Source organism: Hyla sarda, unplaced genomic scaffold (assembly GCF_029499605.1).
Source record: "Hyla sarda isolate aHylSar1 unplaced genomic scaffold, aHylSar1.hap1 scaffold_1751, whole genome shotgun sequence".
Lineage (NCBI taxonomy): Eukaryota > Metazoa > Chordata > Amphibia > Anura > Hylidae > Hyla > Hyla sarda.
In genome coordinates this window covers 21,611-42,223 of record NW_026608395.1, presented here as the reverse complement: position 1 = coordinate 42,223, position 20,613 = coordinate 21,611, and the positions used below count along the sequence as shown (strand labels likewise).

The 20,613-nt window shown below is 43.5% G+C and overlaps 12 pseudogenes; all 12 read left to right on the top strand.

Annotated features, from left to right (window-relative positions):
- Window positions 1–1,208: 1,208 nt before the first annotated feature.
- Window positions 1,209–1,472, top strand: LOC130313279 (U2 spliceosomal RNA; annotated as a pseudogene).
- A 1,470-nt stretch (window positions 1,473–2,942) lies between these two features.
- Window positions 2,943–3,206, top strand: LOC130313278 (U2 spliceosomal RNA; annotated as a pseudogene).
- Window positions 3,207–4,675: 1,469 nt separating this feature from the next.
- On the top strand, window positions 4,676–4,939 carry LOC130313303 (U2 spliceosomal RNA; annotated as a pseudogene).
- Window positions 4,940–6,418: 1,479 nt separating this feature from the next.
- Window positions 6,419–6,682, top strand: LOC130313276 (U2 spliceosomal RNA; annotated as a pseudogene).
- Window positions 6,683–8,152: 1,470 nt separating this feature from the next.
- On the top strand, window positions 8,153–8,416 carry LOC130313275 (U2 spliceosomal RNA; annotated as a pseudogene).
- Window positions 8,417–9,901: 1,485 nt separating this feature from the next.
- Window positions 9,902–10,165, top strand: LOC130313274 (U2 spliceosomal RNA; annotated as a pseudogene).
- A 1,470-nt stretch (window positions 10,166–11,635) lies between these two features.
- LOC130313273 (U2 spliceosomal RNA) lies at window positions 11,636–11,899 on the top strand (annotated as a pseudogene).
- A 1,488-nt stretch (window positions 11,900–13,387) lies between these two features.
- Window positions 13,388–13,651, top strand: LOC130313272 (U2 spliceosomal RNA; annotated as a pseudogene).
- Window positions 13,652–15,125: 1,474 nt separating this feature from the next.
- Window positions 15,126–15,389, top strand: LOC130313270 (U2 spliceosomal RNA; annotated as a pseudogene).
- A 1,475-nt stretch (window positions 15,390–16,864) lies between these two features.
- Window positions 16,865–17,130, top strand: LOC130313305 (U2 spliceosomal RNA; annotated as a pseudogene).
- A 1,468-nt stretch (window positions 17,131–18,598) lies between these two features.
- On the top strand, window positions 18,599–18,863 carry LOC130313307 (U2 spliceosomal RNA; annotated as a pseudogene).
- Window positions 18,864–20,348: 1,485 nt separating this feature from the next.
- On the top strand, window positions 20,349–20,612 carry LOC130313269 (U2 spliceosomal RNA; annotated as a pseudogene).
- Window position 20,613: the final 1 nt, after the last annotated feature.

Below are 20,613 nucleotides of genomic sequence, written 5' to 3'. Positions count from 1 at the left end.
TCATGCCTATACACAAGGGTGTGTCATTGCTGTTGCTTGACCATGCATTGGTTTCTGTGGTCAGTGAATGATAAAAACAAAATTTACCATCCATTGATGGATGGGAAATCCGCCATGAGGCATTTGTTTTTAGAAACTGCTGCTCACAACCAATGTTGCAATGGAGTGTCTCCATCTGCTGGTGGTATTGGAAAGGCATTAGTGCTATGACAGGGTCTGAAGAAGAAGAAGAAGAAGAAGAAGAAGAAGAAGAAGACGGAAAAAAATATATATAAAAAGAAAAAGAGAGAGAGAGAGAGAGACTGACTTAGTGAGCGAGTGAGTGAGAGAGTGAGAGTGAGTGAGAGTGAATGAGTGAGTGAGTGATTGAGTGAGTGAGTGAGTGAGTGAGAACAAATGAGTTAAAGCAAGTGAGTGAGAGAGATCGAATGAATGAAAGTCTGAATGACAGAAAGAAAAAAGGATGAAGAAAGAAGCATGAAGAAAAAAAAATGTATATGGAGTTGCTGACATGAGTGCAATCTACAAAGCCGTTGAGGCTGATCCTCATGGGAGGATTATTGCACCAGGACCCTTAGCACTTTTAAAATGCCATTCAATGCCACGGGCTAGATGTAAACTGCAGATGACCATGTTGTGGTAGTTACCATGGATACCCAAGTGATGTGTGAGCTAACACATAGGCCCAACAGATTCCAAGAAGGCCAGAATCACCAGCGGCACCACCATCGATTGTCAGGTCACCCGGATTCAGCAAATACCAGAGTCCAAAATGATGCAGGTTTATACTGTTAATTTTCAGTTTATCGTTACAGTTGGTGTTATTCCATGTCGGAAGGGACGCAGCTACAGCCAGTGGGGTAACTAGAGACAGGCAGGCAGCTATGTGCAACAAAGGTAGGCGTGTTGTTTTCATATGCAGATCTGAAATATTGTCTTATATGCAAGAGGAGGAGTGATGGGGGTTCAGGCAAAAGCCAGGCTATGGATTGCATTGCTAAATGCTCCATCAGAGTGCAATGGTCGCCTGTCCTTTTTTTAAGTGATGATGTGGGTTTAGCCTGTGCTGTATGTATGTATGGGTGGCTGACTGCCACCCACCCAGAAAGTGTATGGGAGGCTGGTTGGCTGCCAGCCTTCCTTCCATTCCTATGAGTAATGTGAGTGCTCATGAAGGGGACATGGTTGGGTCCACCCCTTTCCCGGTTATCCCCTCTAGGCCTTTTGGCTTAGATCAAGTGTAAAAAAAGAAAGGATCTTGCGACAGATCGCATCCTGAGGCACGTTTTTTTTTGTGTGAATACTTGCACTTGGGTGACTTGTGAGCACATACTGATACATACGTTCCCTATCTGGGGACCATAAATTAAATGGATTTTTGAGAAAGGGAGCTGATTTGGAAGCTTGCTTCTGTCGCCCTATGCATTGACCCGATGTGGCAGTATCTTCGGGTAGTGAACAGTGCACCACCCCATTCCAGTGTTAAACAAGAAAGATTCTCATTTAATCCTCCGTGGGTGAGAATTTGAGTTTGAGAATTGGAGACCAAAATGATGAGTTGCACTGACTGGTTTATGAACGTCTATTCATTTAGCGTTTTAATGACCATGTTTGCACACTGATTGGTGTAAAAAAATAAAATAAAACTAAATAATAATAATCTAGCACACCTGTGCAGGTTTGACATGACATGACAGGTAGCTGTCTTGTGGGTGGTGCTGAATCCTGTTAAATGACATGAGGGTCTCATGCCTATACACAAGGGTGTGTCATTGCTGTTGCTTCACCATGCATTGGTTTCTGTGGTCAGTGAATGATAAAAACAAAATTTACCATCCATTGATGGATGGGAAATCCGCCATGAGGCATTTGTTTTTAGAAACTGCTGCTCACAACCAATGTTGCAATGGAGTGTCTCCATCTGCTGGTGGTATTGGAAAGGCATTAGTGCTATGACAGGGTCTGAAGAAGAAGAAGAAGAAGAAGAAGAAGAAGACGGAAAAAAATATATATAAAAAGAAAAAGAGAGAGAGAGAGAGAGACTGACTTAGTGAGCGAGTGAGTGAGAGAGTGAGTGAGAGTGAATGAGTGAGTGAGTGATTGAGTGAGTGAGTGAGTGAGTGAGAACAAATGAGTTAAAGCAAGTGAGTGAGAGAGATCGAATGAATGAAAGTCTGAATGACAGAAAGAAAAAAGGATGAAGAAAGAAGCATGAAGAAAAAAAAATGTATATGGAGTTGCTGACATGAGTGCAATCTACAAAGCCGTTGAGGCTGATCCTCATGGGAGGATTATTGCACCAGGACCCTTAGCACTTTTAAAATGCCATTCAATGCCACGGGCTAGATGTAAACTGCAGATGACCATGTTGTGGTAGTTACCATGGATACCCAAGTGATGTGTGAGCTAACACATAGGCCCAACAGATTCCAAGAAGGCCAGAATCACCAGCGGCACCACCATCGATTGTCAGGTCACCCGGATTCAGCAAATACCAGAGTCCAAAATGATGCAGGTTTATACTGTTAATTTTCAGTTTATCGTTACAGTTGGTGTTATTCCATGTCGGAAGGGACGCAGCTACGGCCAGTGGGGTAACTAGAGACAGGCAGGCAGCTATGTGCAACAAAGGTAGGCGTGTTGTTTTCATATGCAGATCTGAAATATTGTCTTATATGCAAGAGGAGGAGTGATGGGGGTTCAGGCAAAAGCCAGGCTATGGATTGCATTGCTAAATGCTCCATCAGAGTGCAATGGTCGCCTGTCCTTTTTTTAAGTGATGATGTGGGTTTAGCCTGTGCTGTATGTATGTATGGGTGGCTGACTGCCACCCACCCAGAAAGTGTATGGGAGGCTGGTTGGCTGCCAGCCTTCCTTCCATTCCTATGAGTAATGTGAGTGCTCATGAAGGGGACATGGTTGGGTCCACCCCTTTCCCGGTTATCCCCTCTAGGCCTTTTGGCTTAGATCAAGTGTAAAAAAAGAAAGGATCTTGCGACAGATCGCATCCTGAGGCACGTTTTTTTTTGTGTGAATACTTGCACTTGGGTGACTTGTGAGCACATACTGATACATACGTTCCCTATCTGGGGACCATAAATTAAATGGATTTTTGAGAAAGGGAGCTGATTTGGAAGCTTGCTTCTGTCGCCCTATGCATTGACCCGATGTGGCAGTATCTTCGGGTAGTGAACAGTGCACCACCCCATTCCAGTGTTAAACAAGAAAGATTCTCATTTAATCCTCCGTGGGTGAGAATTTGAGTTTGAGAATTGGAGACCAAAATGATGAGTTGCACTGACTGGTTTATGAACGTCTATTCATTTAGCGTTTTAATGACCATGTTTGCACACTGATTGGTGTAAAAAAATAAAATAAAACTAAATAATAATAATCTAGCACACCTGTGCAGGTTTGACATGACATGACAGGTAGCTGTCTTGTGGGTGGTGCTGAATCCTGTTAAATGACATGAGGGTCTCATGCCTATACACAAGGGTGTGTCATTGCTGTTGCTTGACCATGCATTGGTTTCTGTGGTCAGTGAATGATAAAAACAAAATTTACCATCCATTGATGGATGGGAAATCCGCCATGAGGCATTTGTTTTTAGAAACTGCTGCTCACAACCAATGTTGCAATGGAGTGTCTCCTTCTGCTGGTGGTATTGGAAAGGCATTAGTGCTATGACAGGGTCTGAAGAAGAAGAAGAAGAAGAAGAAGAAGAAGAAGAAGAAGACGGAAAAAAATATATATAAAAAGAAAAAGAGAGAGAGAGAGAGAGACTGACTTAGTGAGCGAGTGAGTGAGAGAGTGAGAGTGAGTGAGAGTGAATGAGTGAGTGAGTGAGTGAGTGAGAACAAATGAGTTAAAGCAAGTGAGTGAGAGAGATCGAATGAATGAAAGTCTGAATGACAGAAAGAAAAAAGGATGAAGAAAGAAGCATGAAGAAAAAAAAATGTATATGGAGTTGCTGACATGAGTGCAATCTACAAAGCCGTTGAGGCTGATCCTCATGGGAGGATTATTGCACCAGGACCCTTAGCACTTTTAAAATGCCATTCAATGCCACGGGCTAGATGTAAACTGCAGATGACCATGTTGTGGTAGTTACCATGGATACCCAAGTGATGTGTGAGCTAACACATAGGCCCAACAGATTCCAAGAAGGCCAGAATCACCAGCGGCACCACCATCGATTGTCAGGTCACCCGGATTCAGCAAATACCAGAGTCCAAAATGATGCAGGTTTATACTGTTAATTTTCAGTTTATCGTTACAGTTGGTGTTATTCCATGTCGGAAGGGACGCAGCTACAGCCAGTGGGGTAACTAGAGACAGGCAGGCAGCTATGTGCAACAAAGGTAGGCGTGTTGTTTTCATATGCAGATCTGAAATATTGTCTTATATGCAAGAGGAGGAGTGATGGGGGTTCAGGCAAAAGCCAGGCTATGGATTGCATTGCTAAATGCTCCATCAGAGTGCAATGGTCGCCTGTCCTTTTTTTAAGTGATGATGTGGGTTTAGCCTGTGCTGTATGTATGTATGGGTGGCTGACTGCCACCCACCCAGAGAGTGTATGGGAGTCTGGTTGGCTGCCAGCCTTCCTTCCATTCCTATGAGTAATGTGAGTGCTCATGAAGGGGACATGGTTGGGTCCACCCCTTTCCCGGTTATTCCCTCTAGGCCTTTTGGCTTAGATCAAGTGTAAAAAAAGAAAGGATCTTGCGACAGATCGCATCCTGAGGCACGTTTTTTTTTGTGTGAATACTTGCACTTGGGTGACTTGTGAGCACATACTGATACATACGTTCCCTATCTGGGGACCATAAATTAAATGGATTTTTGAGAAAGGGAGCTGATTTGGAAGCTTGCTTCTGTCGCCCTATGCATTGACCCGATGTGGCAGTATCTTCGGGTAGTGAACAGTGCACCACCCCATTCCAGTGTTAAACAAGAAAGATTCTCATTTAATCCTCCGTGGGTGAGAATTTGAGTTTGAGAATTGGAGACCAAAATGATGAGTTGCACTGACTGGTTTATGAACGTCTATTCATTTAGCGTTTTAATGACCATGTTTGCACACTGATTGGTGTAAAAAAATAAAATAAAACTAAATAATAATAATCTAGCACACCTGTGCAGGTTTGACATGACATGACAGGTAGCTGTCTTGTGGGTGGTGCTGAATCCTGTTAAATGACATGAGGGTCTCATGCCTATACACAAGGGTGTGTCATTGCTGTTGCTTGACCATGCATTGGTTTCTGTGGTCAGTGAATGATAAAAACAAAATTTACCATCCATTGATGGATGGGAAATCCGCCATGAGGCATTTGTTTTTAGAAACTGCTGCTCACAACCAATGTTGCAATGGAGTGTCTCCATCTGCTGGTGGTATTGGAAAGGCATTAGTGCTATGACAGGGTCTGAAGAAGAAGAAGAAGAAGAAGAAGAAGAAGAAGACGGAAAAAAATATATATAAAAAGAAAAAGAGAGAGAGAGAGACTGACTTAGTGAGCGAGTGAGTGAGAGAGTGAGAGTGAGTGAGAGTGAATGAGTGAGTGAGTGATTGAGTGAGTGAGTGAGTGAGTGAGTGAGAACAAATGAGTTAAAGCAAGTGAGTGAGAGAGATCGAATGAATGAAAGTCTGAATGACAGAAAGAAAAAAGGATGAAGAAAGAAGCATGAAGAAAAAAAAATGTATATGGAGTTGCTGACATGAGTGCAATCTACAAAGCCGTTGAGGCTGATCCTCATGGGAGGATTATTGCACCAGGACCCTTAGCACTTTTAAAATGCCATTCAATGCCACGGGCTAGATGTAAACTGCAGATGACCATGTTGTGGTAGTTACCATGGATACCCAAGTGATGTGTGAGCTAACACATAGGCCCAACAGATTCCAAGAAGGCCAGAATCACCAGCGGCACCACCATCGATTGTCAGGTCACCCGGATTCAGCAAATACCAGAGTCCAAAATGATGCAGGTTTATACTGTTAATTTTCAGTTTATCGTTACAGTTGGTGTTATTCCATGTCGGAAGGGACGCAGCTACAGCCAGTGGGGTAACTAGAGACAGGCAGGCAGCTATGTGCAACAAAGGTAGGCGTGTTGTTTTCATATGCAGATCTGAAATATTGTCTTATATGCAAGAGGAGGAGTGATGGGGGTTCAGGCAAAAGCCAGGCTATGGATTGCATTGCTAAATGCTCCATCAGAGTGCAATGGTCGCCTGTCCTTTTTTTAAGTGATGATGTGGGTTTAGCCTGTGCTGTATGTATGTATGGGTGGCTGACTGCCACCCACCCAGAAAGTGTATGGGAGGCTGGTTGGCTGCCAGCCTTCCTTCCATTCCTATGAGTAATGTGAGTGCTCATGAAGGGGACATGGTTGGGTCCACCCCTTTCCCGGTTATCCCCTCTAGGCCTTTTGGCTTAGATCAAGTGTAAAAAAAGAAAGGATCTTGCGACAGATCGCATCCTGAGGCACGTTTTTTTTTGTGTGAATACTTGCACTTGGGTGACTTGTGAGCACATACTGATACATACGTTCCCTATCTGGGGACCATAAATTAAATGGATTTTTGAGAAAGGGAGCTGATTTGGAAGCTTGCTTCTGTCGCCCTATGCATTGACCCGATGTGGCAGTATCTTCGGGTAGTGAACAGTGCACCACCCCATTCCAGTGTTAAACAAGAAAGATTCTCATTTAATCCTCCGTGGGTGAGAATTTGAGTTTGAGAATTGGAGACCAAAATGATGAGTTGCACTGACTGGTTTATGAACGTCTATTCATTTAGCGTTTTAATGACCATGTTTGCACACTGATTGGTGTAAAAAAATAAAATAAAACTAAATAATAATAATCTAGCACACCTGTGCAGGTTTGACATGACATGACAGGTAGCTGTCTTGTGGGTGGTGCTGAATCCTGTTAAATGACATGAGGGTCTCATGCCTATACACAAGGGTGTGTCATTGCTGTTGCTTGACCATGCATTGGTTTCTGTGGTCAGTGAATGATAAAAACAAAATTTACCATCCATTGATGGATGGGAAATCCGCCATGAGGCATTTGTTTTTAGAAACTGCTGCTCACAACCAATGTTGCAATGGAGTGTCTCCATCTGCTGGTGGTATTGGAAAGGCATTAGTGCTATGACAGGGTCTGAAGAAGAAGAAGAAGAAGAAGAAGACGGAAAAAAATATATATAAAAAGAAAAAGAGAGAGAGAGAGAGAGACTGACTTAGTGAGCGAGTGAGTGAGAGAGTGAGAGTGAGTGAGAGTGAATGAGTGAGTGAGTGATTGAGTGAGTGAGTGAGTGAGTGAGAACAAATGAGTTAAAGCAAGTGAGTGAGAGAGATCGAATGAATGAAAGTCTGAATGACAGAAAGAAAAAAGGATGAAGAAAGAAGCATGAAGAAAAAAAAATGTATATGGAGTTGCTGACATGAGTGCAATCTACAAAGCCGTTGAGGCTGATCCTCATGGGAGGATTATTGCACCAGGACCCTTAGCACTTTTAAAATGCCATTCAATGCCACGGGCTAGATGTAAACTGCAGATGACCATGTTGTGGTAGTTACCATGGATACCCAAGTGATGTGTGAGCTAACACATAGGCCCAACAGATTCCAAGAAGGCCAGAATCACCAGCGGCACCACCATCGATTGTCAGGTCACCCGGATTCAGCAAATACCAGAGTCCAAAATGATGCAGGTTTATACTGTTAATTTTCAGTTTATCGTTACAGTTGGTGTTATTCCATGTCGGAAGGGACGCAGCTACAGCCAGTGGGGTAACTAGAGACAGGCAGGCAGCTATGTGCAACAAAGGTAGGCGTGTTGTTTTCATATGCAGATCTGAAATATTGTCTTATATGCAAGAGGAGGAGTGATGGGGGTTCAGGCAAAAGCCAGGCTATGGATTGCATTGCTAAATGCTCCATCAGAGTGCAATGGTCGCCTGTCCTTTTTTTAAGTGATGATGTGGGTTTAGCCTGTGCTGTATGTATGTATGGGTGGCTGACTGCCACCCACCCAGAAAGTGTATGGGAGGCTGGTTGGCTGCCAGCCTTCCTTCCATTCCTATGAGTAATGTGAGTGCTCATGAAGGGGACATGGTTGGGTCCACCCCTTTCCCGGTTATCCCCTCTAGGCCTTTTGGCTTAGATCAAGTGTAAAAAAAGAAAGGATCTTGCGACAGATCGCATCCTGAGGCACGTTTTTTTTTGTGTGAATACTTGCACTTGGGTGACTTGTGAGCACATACTGATACATACGTTCCCTATCTGGGGACCATAAATTAAATGGATTTTTGAGAAAGGGAGCTGATTTGGAAGCTTGCTTCTGTCGCCCTATGCATTGACCCGATGTGGCAGTATCTTCGGGTAGTGAACAGTGCACCACCCCATTCCAGTGTTAAACAAGAAAGATTCTCATTTAATCCTCCGTGGGTGAGAATTTGAGTTTGAGAATTGGAGACCAAAATGATGAGTTGCACTGACTGGTTTATGAACGTCTATTCATTTAGCGTTTTAATGACCATGTTTGCACACTGATTGGTGTAAAAAAATAAAATAAAACTAAATAATAATAATCTAGCACACCTGTGCAGGTTTGACATGACATGACAGGTAGCTGTCTTGTGGGTGGTGCTGAATCCTGTTAAATGACATGAGGGTCTCATGCCTATACACAAGGGTGTGTCATTGCTGTTGCTTGACCATGCATTGGTTTCTGTGGTCAGTGAATGATAAAAACTAAATTTACCATCCATTGATGGATGGGAAATCCGCCATGAGGCATTTGTTTTTAGAAACTGCTGCTCACAACCAATGTTGCAATGGAGTGTCTCCATCTGCTGGTGGTATTGGAAAGGCATTAGTGCTATGACAGGGTCTGAAGAAGAAGAAGAAGAAGAAGAAGAAGAAGAAGAAGAAGACGGAAAAAAATATATATAAAAAGAAAAAGAGAGAGAGAGAGAGAGACTGACTTAGTGAGCGAGTGAGTGAGAGAGTGAGAGTGAGTGAGAGTGAATGAGTGAGTGAGTGATTGAGTGAGTGAGTGAGTGAGTGAGAACAAATGAGTTAAAGCAAGTGAGTGAGAGAGATCGAATGAATGAAAGTCTGAATGACAGAAAGAAAAAAGGATGAAGAAAGAAGCATGAAGAAAAAAAAATGTATATGGAGTTGCTGACATGAGTGCAATCTACAAAGCCGTTGAGGCTGATCCTCATGGGAGGATTATTGCACCAGGACCCTTAGCACTTTTAAAATGCCATTCAATGCCACGGGCTAGATGTAAACTGCAGATGACCATGTTGTGGTAGTTACCATGGATACCCAAGTGATGTGTGAGCTAACACATAGGCCCAACAGATTCCAAGAAGGCCAGAATCACCAGCGGCACCACCATCGATTGTCAGGTCACCCGGATTCAGCAAATACCAGAGTCCAAAATGATGCAGGTTTATACTGTTAATTTTCAGTTTATCGTTACAGTTGGTGTTATTCCATGTCGGAAGGGACGCAGCTACAGCCAGTGGGGTAACTAGAGACAGGCAGGCAGCTATGTGCAACAAAGGTAGGCGTGTTGTTTTCATATGCAGATCTGAAATATTGTCTTATATGCAAGAGGAGGAGTGATGGGGGTTCAGGCAAAAGCCAGGCTATGGATTGCATTGCTAAATGCTCCATCAGAGTGCAATGGTCGCCTGTCCTTTTTTTAAGTGATGATGTGGGTTTAGCCTGTGCTGTATGTATGTATGGGTGGCTGACTGCCACCCACCCAGAAAGTGTATGGGAGGCTGGTTGGCTGCCAGCCTTCCTTCCATTCCTATGAGTAATGTGAGTGCTCATGAAGGGGACATGGTTGGGTCCACCCCTTTCCCGGTTATCCCCTCTAGGCCTTTTGGCTTAGATCAAGTGTAAAAAAAGAAAGGATCTTGCGACAGATCGCATCCTGAGGCACGTTTTTTTTTGTGTGAATACTTGCACTTGGGTGACTTGTGAGCACATACTGATACATACGTTCCCTATCTGGGGACCATAAATTAAATGGATTTTTGAGAAAGGGAGCTGATTTGGAAGCTTGCTTCTGTCGCCCTATGCATTGACCCGATGTGGCAGTATCTTCGGGTAGTGAACAGTGCACCACCCCATTCCAGTGTTAAACAAGAAAGATTCTCATTTAATCCTCCGTGGGTGAGAATTTGAGTTTGAGAATTGGAGACCAAAATGATGAGTTGCACTGACTGGTTTATGAACGTCTATTCATTTAGCGTTTTAATGACCATGTTTGCACACTGATTGGTGTAAAAAAATAAAATAAAACTAAATAATAATAATCTAGCACACCTGTGCAGGTTTGACATGACATGACAGGTAGCTGTCTTGTGGGTGGTGCTGAATCCTGTTAAATGACATGAGGGTCTCATGCCTATACACAAGGGTGTGTCATTGCTGTTGCTTGACCATGCATTGGTTTCTGTGGTCAGTGAATGATAAAAACAAAATTTACCATCCATTGATGGATGGGAAATCCGCCATGAGGCATTTGTTTTTAGAAACTGCTGCTCACAACCAATGTTGCAATGGAGTGTCTCCATCTGCTGGTGGTATTGGAAAGGCATTAGTGCTATGACAGGGTCTGAAGAAGAAGAAGAAGAAGAAGAAGACGGAAAAAAATATATATAAAAAGAAAAAGAGAGAGAGAGAGAGAGACTGACTTAGTGAGCGAGTGAGTGAGAGAGTGAGAGTGAGTGAGAGTGAATGAGTGAGTGAGTGATTGAGTGAGTGAGTGAGTGAGTGAGAACAAATGAGTTAAAGCAAGTGAGTGAGAGAGATCGAATGAATGAAAGTCTGAATGACAGAAAGAAAAAAGGATGAAGAAAGAAGCATGAAGAAAAAAAAATGTATATGGAGTTGCTGACATGAGTGCAATCTACAAAGCCGTTGAGGCTGATCCTCATGGGAGGATTATTGCACCAGGACCCTTAGCACTTTTAAAATGCCATTCAATGCCACGGGCTAGATGTAAACTGCAGATGACCATGTTGTGGTAGTTACCATGGATACCCAAGTGATGTGTGAGCTAACACATAGGCCCAACAGATTCCAAGAAGGCCAGAATCACCAGCGGCACCACCATCGATTGTCAGGTCACCCGGATTCAGCAAATACCAGAGTCCAAAATGATGCAGGTTTATACTGTTAATTTTCAGTTTATCGTTACAGTTGGTGTTATTCCATGTCGGAAGGGACGCAGCTACAGCCAGTGGGGTAACTAGAGACAGGCAGGCAGCTATGTGCAACAAAGGTAGGCGTGTTGTTTTCATATGCAGATCTGAAATATTGTCTTATATGCAAGAGGAGGAGTGATGGGGGTTCAGGCAAAAGCCAGGCTATGGATTGCATTGCTAAATGCTCCATCAGAGTGCAATGGTCGCCTGTCCTTTTTTTAAGTGATGATGTGGGTTTAGCCTGTGCTGTATGTATGTATGGGTGGCTGACTGCCACCCACCCAGAAAGTGTATGGGAGGCTGGTTGGCTGCCAGCCTTCCTTCCATTCCTATGAGTAATGTGAGTGCTCATGAAGGGGACATGGTTGGGTCCACCCCTTTCCCGGTTATCCCCTCTAGGCCTTTTGGCTTAGATCAAGTGTAAAAAAAGAAAGGATCTTGCGACAGATCGCATCCTGAGGCACGTTTTTTTTTGTGTGAATACTTGCACTTGGGTGACTTGTGAGCACATACTGATACATACGTTCCCTATCTGGGGACCATAAATTAAATGGATTTTTGAGAAAGGGAGCTGATTTGGAAGCTTGCTTCTGTCGCCCTATGCATTGACCCGATGTGGCAGTATCTTCGGGTAGTGAACAGTGCACCACCCCATTCCAGTGTTAAACAAGAAAGATTCTCATTTAATCCTCCGTGGGTGAGTCCGTGGGTGAGAATTTGAGTTTGAGAATTGGAGACCAAAATGATGAGTTGCACTGACTGGTTTATGAACGTCTATTCATTTAGCGTTTTAATGACCATGTTTGCACACTGATTGGTGTAAAAAAATAAAATAAAACTAAATAATAATAATCTAGCACACCTGTGCAGGTTTGACATGACATGACAGGTAGCTGTCTTGTGGGTGGTGCTGAATCCTGTTAAATGACATGAGGGTCTCATGCCTATACACAAGGGTGTGTCATTGCTGTTGCTTGACCATGCATTGGTTTCTGTGGTCAGTGAATGATAAAAACAAAATTTACCATCCATTGATGGATGGGAAATCCGCCATGAGGCATTTGTTTTTAGAAACTGCTGCTCACAACCAATGTTGCAATGGAGTGTCTCCATCTGCTGGTGGTATTGGAAAGGCATTAGTGCTATGACAGGGTCTGAAGAAGAAGAAGAAGAAGAAGAAGAAGAAGACGGAAAAAAATATATATAAAAAGAAAAAGAGAGAGAGAGAGAGAGACTGACTTAGTGAGCGAGTGAGTGAGAGAGTGAGAGTGAGTGAGAGTGAATGAGTGAGTGAGTGATTGAGTGAGTGAGTGAGTGAGTGAGAACAAATGAGTTAAAGCAAGTGAGTGAGAGAGATCGAATGAATGAAAGTCTGAATGACAGAAAGAAAAAAGGATGAAGAAAGAAGCATGAAGAAAAAAAAATGTATATGGAGTTGCTGACATGAGTGCAATCTACAAAGCCGTTGAGGCTGATCCTCATGGGAGGATTATTGCACCAGGACCCTTAGCACTTTTAAAATGCCATTCAATGCCACGGGCTAGATGTAAACTGCAGATGACCATGTTGTGGTAGTTACCATGGATACCCAAGTGATGTGTGAGCTAACACATAGGCCCAACAGATTCCAAGAAGGCCAGAATCACCAGCGGCACCACCATCGATTGTCAGGTCACCCGGATTCAGCAAATACCAGAGTCCAAAATGATGCAGGTTTATACTGTTAATTTTCAGTTTATCGTTACAGTTGGTGTTATTCCATGTCGGAAGGGACGCAGCTACAGCCAGTGGGGTAACTAGAGACAGGCAGGCAGCTATGTGCAACAAAGGTAGGCGTGTTGTTTTCATATGCAGATCTGAAATATTGTCTTATATGCAAGAGGAGGAGTGATGGGGGTTCAGGCAAAAGCCAGGCTATGGATTGCATTGCTAAATGCTCCATCAGAGTGCAATGGTCGCCTGTCCTTTTTTTAAGTGATGATGTGGGTTTAGCCTGTGCTGTATGTATGTATGGGTGGCTGACTGCCACCCACCCAGAAAGTGTATGGGAGGCTGGTTGGCTGCCAGCCTTCCTTCCATTCCTATGAGTAATGTGAGTGCTCATGAAGGGGACATGGTTGGGTCCACCCCTTTCCCGGTTATCCCCTCTAGGCCTTTTGGCTTAGATCAAGTGTAAAAAAAGAAAGGATCTTGCGACAGATCGCATCCTGAGGCACGTTTTTTTTTGTGTGAATACTTGCACTTGGGTGACTTGTGAGCACATACTGATACATACGTTCCCTATCTGGGGACCATAAATTAAATGGATTTTTGAGAAAGGGAGCTGATTTGGAAGCTTGCTTCTGTCGCCCTATGCATTGACCCGATGTGGCAGTATCTTCGGGTAGTGAACAGTGCACCACCCCATTCCAGTGTTAAACAAGAAAGATTCTCATTTAATCCTCCGTGGGTGAGAATTTGAGTTTGAGAATTGGAGACCAAAATGATGAGTTGCACTGACTGGTTTATGAACGTCTATTCATTTAGCGTTTTAATGACCATGTTTGCACACTGATTGGTGTAAAAAAATAAAATAAAACTAAATAATAATAATCTAGCACACCTGTGCAGGTTTGACATGACATGACAGGTAGCTGTCTTGTGGGTGGTGCTGAATCCTGTTAAATGACATGAGGGTCTCATGCCTATACACAAGGGTGTGTCATTGCTGTTGCTTGACCATGCATTGGTTTCTGTGGTCAGTGAATGATAAAAACAAAATTTACCATCCATTGATGGATGGGAAATCCGCCATGAGGCATTTGTTTTTAGAAACTGCTGCTCACAACCAATGTTGCAATGGAGTGTCTCCATCTGCTGGTGGTATTGGAAAGGCATTAGTGCTATGACAGGGTCTGAAGAAGAAGAAGAAGAAGAAGAAGAAGAAGAGAAAAAAATATATATAAAAAGAAAAAGAGAGAGAGAGAGAGAGACTGACTTAGTGAGCGAGTGAGTGAGAGAGTGAGAGTGAGTGAGAGTGAATGAGTGAGTGAGTGATTGAGTGAGTGAGTGAGTGAGTGAGAACAAATGAGTTAAAGCAAGTGAGTGAGAGAGATCGAATGAATGAAAGTCTGAATGACAGAAAGAAAAAAGGATGAAGAAAGAAGCATGAAGAAAAAAAAATGTATATGGAGTTGCTGACATGAGTGCAATCTACAAAGCCGTTGAGGCTGATCCTCATGGGAGGATTATTGCACCAGGACCCTTAGCACTTTTAAAATGCCATTCAATGCCACGGGCTAGATGTAAACTGCAGATGACCATGTTGTGGTAGTTACCATGGATACCCAAGTGATGTGTGAGCTAACACATAGGCCCAACAGATTCCAAGAAGGCCAGAATCACCAGCGGCACCACCATCGATTGTCAGGTCACCCGGATTCAGCAAATACCAGAGTCCAAAATGATGCAGGTTTATACTGTTAATTTTCAGTTTATCGTTACAGTTGGTGTTATTCCATGTCGGAAGGGACGCAGCTACAGCCAGTGGGGTAACTAGAGACAGGCAGGCAGCTATGTGCAACAAAGGTAGGCGTGTTGTTTTCATATGCAGATCTGAAATATTGTCTTATATGCAAGAGGAGGAGTGATGGGGGTTCAGGCAAAAGCCAGGCTATGGATTGCATTGCTAAATGCTCCATCAGAGTGCAATGGTCGCCTGTCCTTTTTTTAAGTGATGATGTGGGTTTAGCCTGTGCTGTATGTATGTATGGGTGGCTGACTGCCACCCACCCAGAAAGTGTATGGGAGGCTGGTTGGCTGCCAGCCTTCCTTCCATTCCTATGAGTAATGTGAGTGCTCATGAAGGGGACATGGTTGGGTCCACCCCTTTCCCGGTTATCCCCTCTAGGCCTTTTGGCTTAGATCAAGTGTAAAAAAAGAAAGGATCTTGCGACAGATCGCATCCTGAGGCACGTTTTTTTTTGTGTGAATACTTGCACTTGGGTGACTTGTGAGCACATACTGATACATACGTTCCCTATCTGGGGACCATAAATTAAATGGATTTTTGAGAAAGGGAGCTGATTTGGAAGCTTGCTTCTGTCGCCCTATGCATTGACCCGATGTGGCAGTATCTTCGGGTAGTGAACAGTGCACCACCCCATTCCAGTGTTAAACAAGAAAGATTCTCATTTAATCCTCCGTGGGTGAGAATTTGAGTTTGAGAATTGGAGACCAAAATGATGAGTTGCACTGACTGGTTTATGAACGTCTATTCATTTAGCGTTTTAATGACCATGTTTGCACACTGATTGGTGTAAAAAAATAAAATAAAACTAAATAATAATAATCTAGCACACCTGTGCAGGTTTGACATGACATGACAGGTAGCTGTCTTGTGGGTGGTGCTGAATCCTGTTAAATGACATGAGGGTCTCATGCCTATACACAAGGGTGTGTCATTGCTGTTGCTTGACCATGCATTGGTTTCTGTGGTCAGTGAATGATAAAAACAAAATTTACCATCCATTGATGGATGGGAAATCCGCCATGAGGCATTTGTTTTTAGAAACTGCTGCTCACAACCAATGTTGCAATGGAGTGTCTCCATCTGCTGGTGGTATTGGAAAGGCATTAGTGCTATGACAGGGTCTGAAGAAGAAGAAGAAGAAGAAGAAGAAGAAGAAGACGGAAAAAAATATATATAAAAAGAAAAAGAGAGAGAGAGAGAGAGACTGACTTAGTGAGCGAGTGAGTGAGAGAGTGAGAGTGAGTGAGAGTGAATGAGTGAGTGAGTGATTGAGTGAGTGAGTGAGTGAGAACAAATGAGTTAAAGCAAGTGAGTGAGAGAGATCGAATGAATGAAAGTCTGAATGACAGAAAGAAAAAAGGATGAAGAAAGAAGCATGAAGAAAAAAAAATGTATATGGAGTTGCTGACATGAGTGCAATCTACAAAGCCGTTGAGGCTGATCCTCATGGGAGGATTATTGCACCAGGACCCTTAGCACTTTTAAAATGCCATTCAATGCCACGGGCTAGATGTAAACTGCAGATGACCATGTTGTGGTAGTTACCATGGATACCCAAGTGATGTGTGAGCTAACACATAGGTCCAACAGATTCCAAGAAGGCCAGAATCACCAGCGGCACCACCATCGATTGTCAGGTCACCCGGATTCAGCAAATACCAGAGTCCAAAATGATGCAGGTTTTATACTGTTAATTTTCAGTTTATCGTACAGTTGGTGTTATTCCATGTCGGAAGGGACGCAGCTACAGCCAGTGGGGTAACTAGAGACAGGCAGGCAGCTATGTGCAACAAAGGTAGGCGTGTTGTTTTCATATGCAGATCTGAAATATTGTCTTATATGCAAGAGGAGGAGTGATGGGGGTTCAGGCAAAAGCCAGGCTATGGATTGCATTGCTAAATGCTCCATCAGAGTGCAATGGTCGCCTGTCCTTTTTTTTAAGTGATGATGTGGGTTTAGCCTGTGCTGTATGTATGTATGGGTGGCTGACTGCCACCCACCCAGAAAGTGTATGGAGGCTGGTTGGCTGCCAGCCTTCCTTCCATTCCTATGAGTAATGTGAGTGCTCATGAAGGGGACATGGTTGGGTCCACCCCTTTCCCGGTTATCCCCTCTAGGCCTTTTGGCTTAGATCAAGTGTAAAAAAAGAAAGGATCTTGCGACAGATCGCATCCTGAGGCACGTTTTTTTTTTGTGTGAATACTTGCACTTGGGTGACTTGTGAGCACATACTGATACATACGTTCCCTATCTGGGGACCATAAATTAAATGGATTTTTGAGAAAGGGAGCTGATTTGGAAGCTTGCTTCTGTCGCCCTATGCATTGACCCGATGTGGCAGTATCTTCGGGTAGTTGAACAGTGCACCACCCATTCCAGTGTTAAACAAGAAAGATTCTCATTTAATCCTCCGTGGGTGAGAATTTGAGTTTGAGAATTGGAGACCAAATGATGAGTTGCACTGACTGGTTTATGAACGTCTATTCATTTAGCGTTTTAATGACCATGTTTGCACACTGATTGGTGTAAAAAAATAAAATAAAACTAAATAATAATAATCTAGCACACCTGTGCAGGTTTGACATGGACATGACAGGTAGCTGTCTTGTGGGTGGTGCTGAATCCTGTTAAATGACATGAGGGTCTCATGCCTATACACAAGGGTGTGTCATTGCTGTTGCTTGACCATGCATTGGTTTCTGTGGTCAGTGAATGATAAAAACAAAATTTACCATCCATTGATGGATGGGAAATCCGCCATGAGGCATTTGTTTTTAGAAACTGCTGCTCACAACCAATGTTGCAATGGAGTGTCTCCATCTGCTGGTGGTATTGGAAAGGCATTAGTGCTATGACAGGGTCTGAAGAAGAAGAAGAAGAAGAAGAAGACGGAAAAAAATATATATAAAAAGAAAAGAGGAGAGAGAGAGAGAGACTGACTTAGTGAGCGAGTGAGTGAGAGAGTGAGAGTGAGTGAGAGTGAATGAGTGAGTGAGTGATTGAGTGAGTGAGTGAGTGAGTGAGAACAAATGAGTTAAAGCAAGTGAGTGAGAGAGATCGAATGAATGAAAGTCTGAATGACAGAAAGAAAAAAGGATGAAGAAAGAAGCATGAAGAAAAAAAATGTATATGGAGTTGCTGACATGAGTGCAATCTACAAAGCCGTTGAGGCTGATCCTCATGGGAGGATTATTGGCACCAGGACCCTTAGCACTTTTAAAATGCCATTCAATGCCACGGGCTAGATGTAAACTGCAGATGACCATGTGTTGGTAGTTACCATGGATACCCAAGTGATGTGTGAGCTAACACATAGGCCCAACAGATTCAAGAAGGCCAGAATCACCAGCGGCACCACCATCGATTGTCAGGTCACCCGGATTCAGCAAATACCAGAGTCCAAAATGATGCAGGTTTATAACTGTTAATTTTCAGTTTATCGTTACAGTTGTGTTATTCCATGTCGGAATGGACGCAGCTACAGCCAGTGGGGTAACTAGAGACAGGCAGGCAGCTATGTGCAACAAAGGTAGGCGTGTTGTTTTCATATGCAGATCTGAAATATTGTCTTATATGCAAGAGGAGGAGTGATGGGGGTTCAGGCAAAAGCCAGGCTATGAATTGCATTGCTAAATGCTCCATCAGAGTGCAATGGTCGCCTGTCCTTTTTTAAGTGATGATGTGGGTTTAGCCTGTGCTGTATGTATGTATGGGTGGCTGACTGCCACCCACCCAGAAAGTGTATGGGAGGCTGGTTGGCTGCCAGCCTTCCTTCCATTCCTATGAGTAATGTGAGTGCTCATGAAGGGGACATGGTTGGGGTCCACCCCTTTCCCGGTTATCCCCTCTAGGCCTTTTGGCTTAGATCAAGTGTAAAAAAAAGAAAGGATCTTGCGACAGATCGCATCCTGAGGCACGTTTTTTTTTTGTGTGAATACTTGCACTTGGGTGACTTGTGAGCACATACTGATACATACGTTCCTATCTGGGGACCATAAATTAAATGGATTTTTGAGAAAGGGAGCTGATTTGGAAGCTTGCTTCTGTCGCCCTATGCATTGACCCGATGTGGCAGTATCTTCGGGTAGTGAACAGTGCACCACCCCATTCCAGTGTTAAACAAGAAAGATTCTCATTTAATCCTCCGTGGGTGAGAATTTGAGTTTGAGAATTGGAGACCAAAATGATGAGTTGCACTGACTGGTTTATGAACGTCTATTCATTTAGCGTTTTAATGACCATGTTTGCACACTGATTGGTGTAAAAAAATAAAATAAAACTAAATAATAATAATCTAGCACACCTGTGCAGGTTTGACATGACATGACAGGTAGCTGTCTTGTGGGTGGTGCTGAATCCTGTTAAATGACATGAGGGTCTCATGCCTATACACAAGGGTGTGTCATTGCTGTTGCTTGACCATGCATTGGTTTCTGTGGTCAGTGAATGATAAAAACAAATTTACCATCCATTGATGGATGGGAAATCCGCCATGAGGCATTTGTTTTTAGAAACTGCTGCTCACAACCAATGTTGCAATGGAGTGTCTCATCTGCTGGTGGTATTGGAAAGGCATTAGTGCTATGACAGGGTCTGAAGAAGAAGAAGAAGAAGAAGAAGAAGAAGACGGAAAAAAATATATATAAAAAGAAAAAGAGAGAGAGAGAGAGAGAGACTGACTTAGTGAGCGCTGAGTGAGTGAGAGAGTGAGAGTGAGTGAGAGTGAATGAGTGAGTGAGTGATTGAGTGAGTGAGTGAGTGAGTGTGAGTGAGAACAAATGAGTTAAAGCAAGTGAGTGAGAGAGATCGAATGAATGAAAGTCTGAATGACAGAAAGAAAAAAGGATGAAGAAAGAAGCATGAAGAAAAAAAAATGTATATGGAGTTGCTGACATGAGTGCAATCTACAAAGCCGTTGAGGCTGATCCTCATGGGAGGATTATTGCACCAGGACCCTTAGCACTTTTAAAATGCCATTCAATGCCACGGGCTAGATGTAAACTGCAGATGACCATGTTGTGGTAGTTACCATGGATACCCAAGTGATGTGTGAGCTAACACATAGGCCCAACAGATTCCAAGAAGGCCAGAATCACCAGCGGCACCACCATCGATTGTCAGGTCACCCGGATTCAGCAAATACCAGAGTCCAAAATGATGCAGGTTTATACTGTTAATTTTCAGTTTATCGTTACAGTTGGTGTTATTCCATGTCGGAAGGGACGCAGCTACAGCCAGTGGGGTAACTAGAGACAGGCAGGCAGCTATGTGCAACAAAGGTAGGCGTGTTGTTTTCATATGCAGATCTGAAATATTGTCTTATATGCAAGAGGAGGAGTGATGGGGGTTCAGGCAAAAGCCAGGCTATGGATTGCATTGCTAAATGCTCCATCAGAGTGCAATGGTCGCCTGTCCTTTTTTTAAGTGATGATGTGGGTTTAGCCTGTGCTGTATGTATGTATGGGTGGCTGACTGCCACCCACCCAGAAAGTGTATGGGAGGCTGGTTGGCTGCCAGCCTTCCTTCCATTCCTATGAGTAATGTGAGTGCTCATGAAGGGGACATGGTTGGGTCCACCCCTTTCCCGGTTATCCCCTCTAGGCCTTTTGGCTTAGATCAAGTGTAAAAAAAGAAAGGATCTTGCGACAGATCGCATCCTGAGGCACGTTTTTTTTTGTGTGAATACTTGCACTTGGGTGACTTGTGAGCACATACTGATACATACGTTCCCTATCTGGGGACCATAAATTAAATGGATTTTTGAGAAAGGGAGCTGATTTGGAAGCTTGCTTCTGTCGCCCTATGCATTGACCCGATGTGGCAGTATCTTCGGGTAGTGAACAGTGCACCACCCC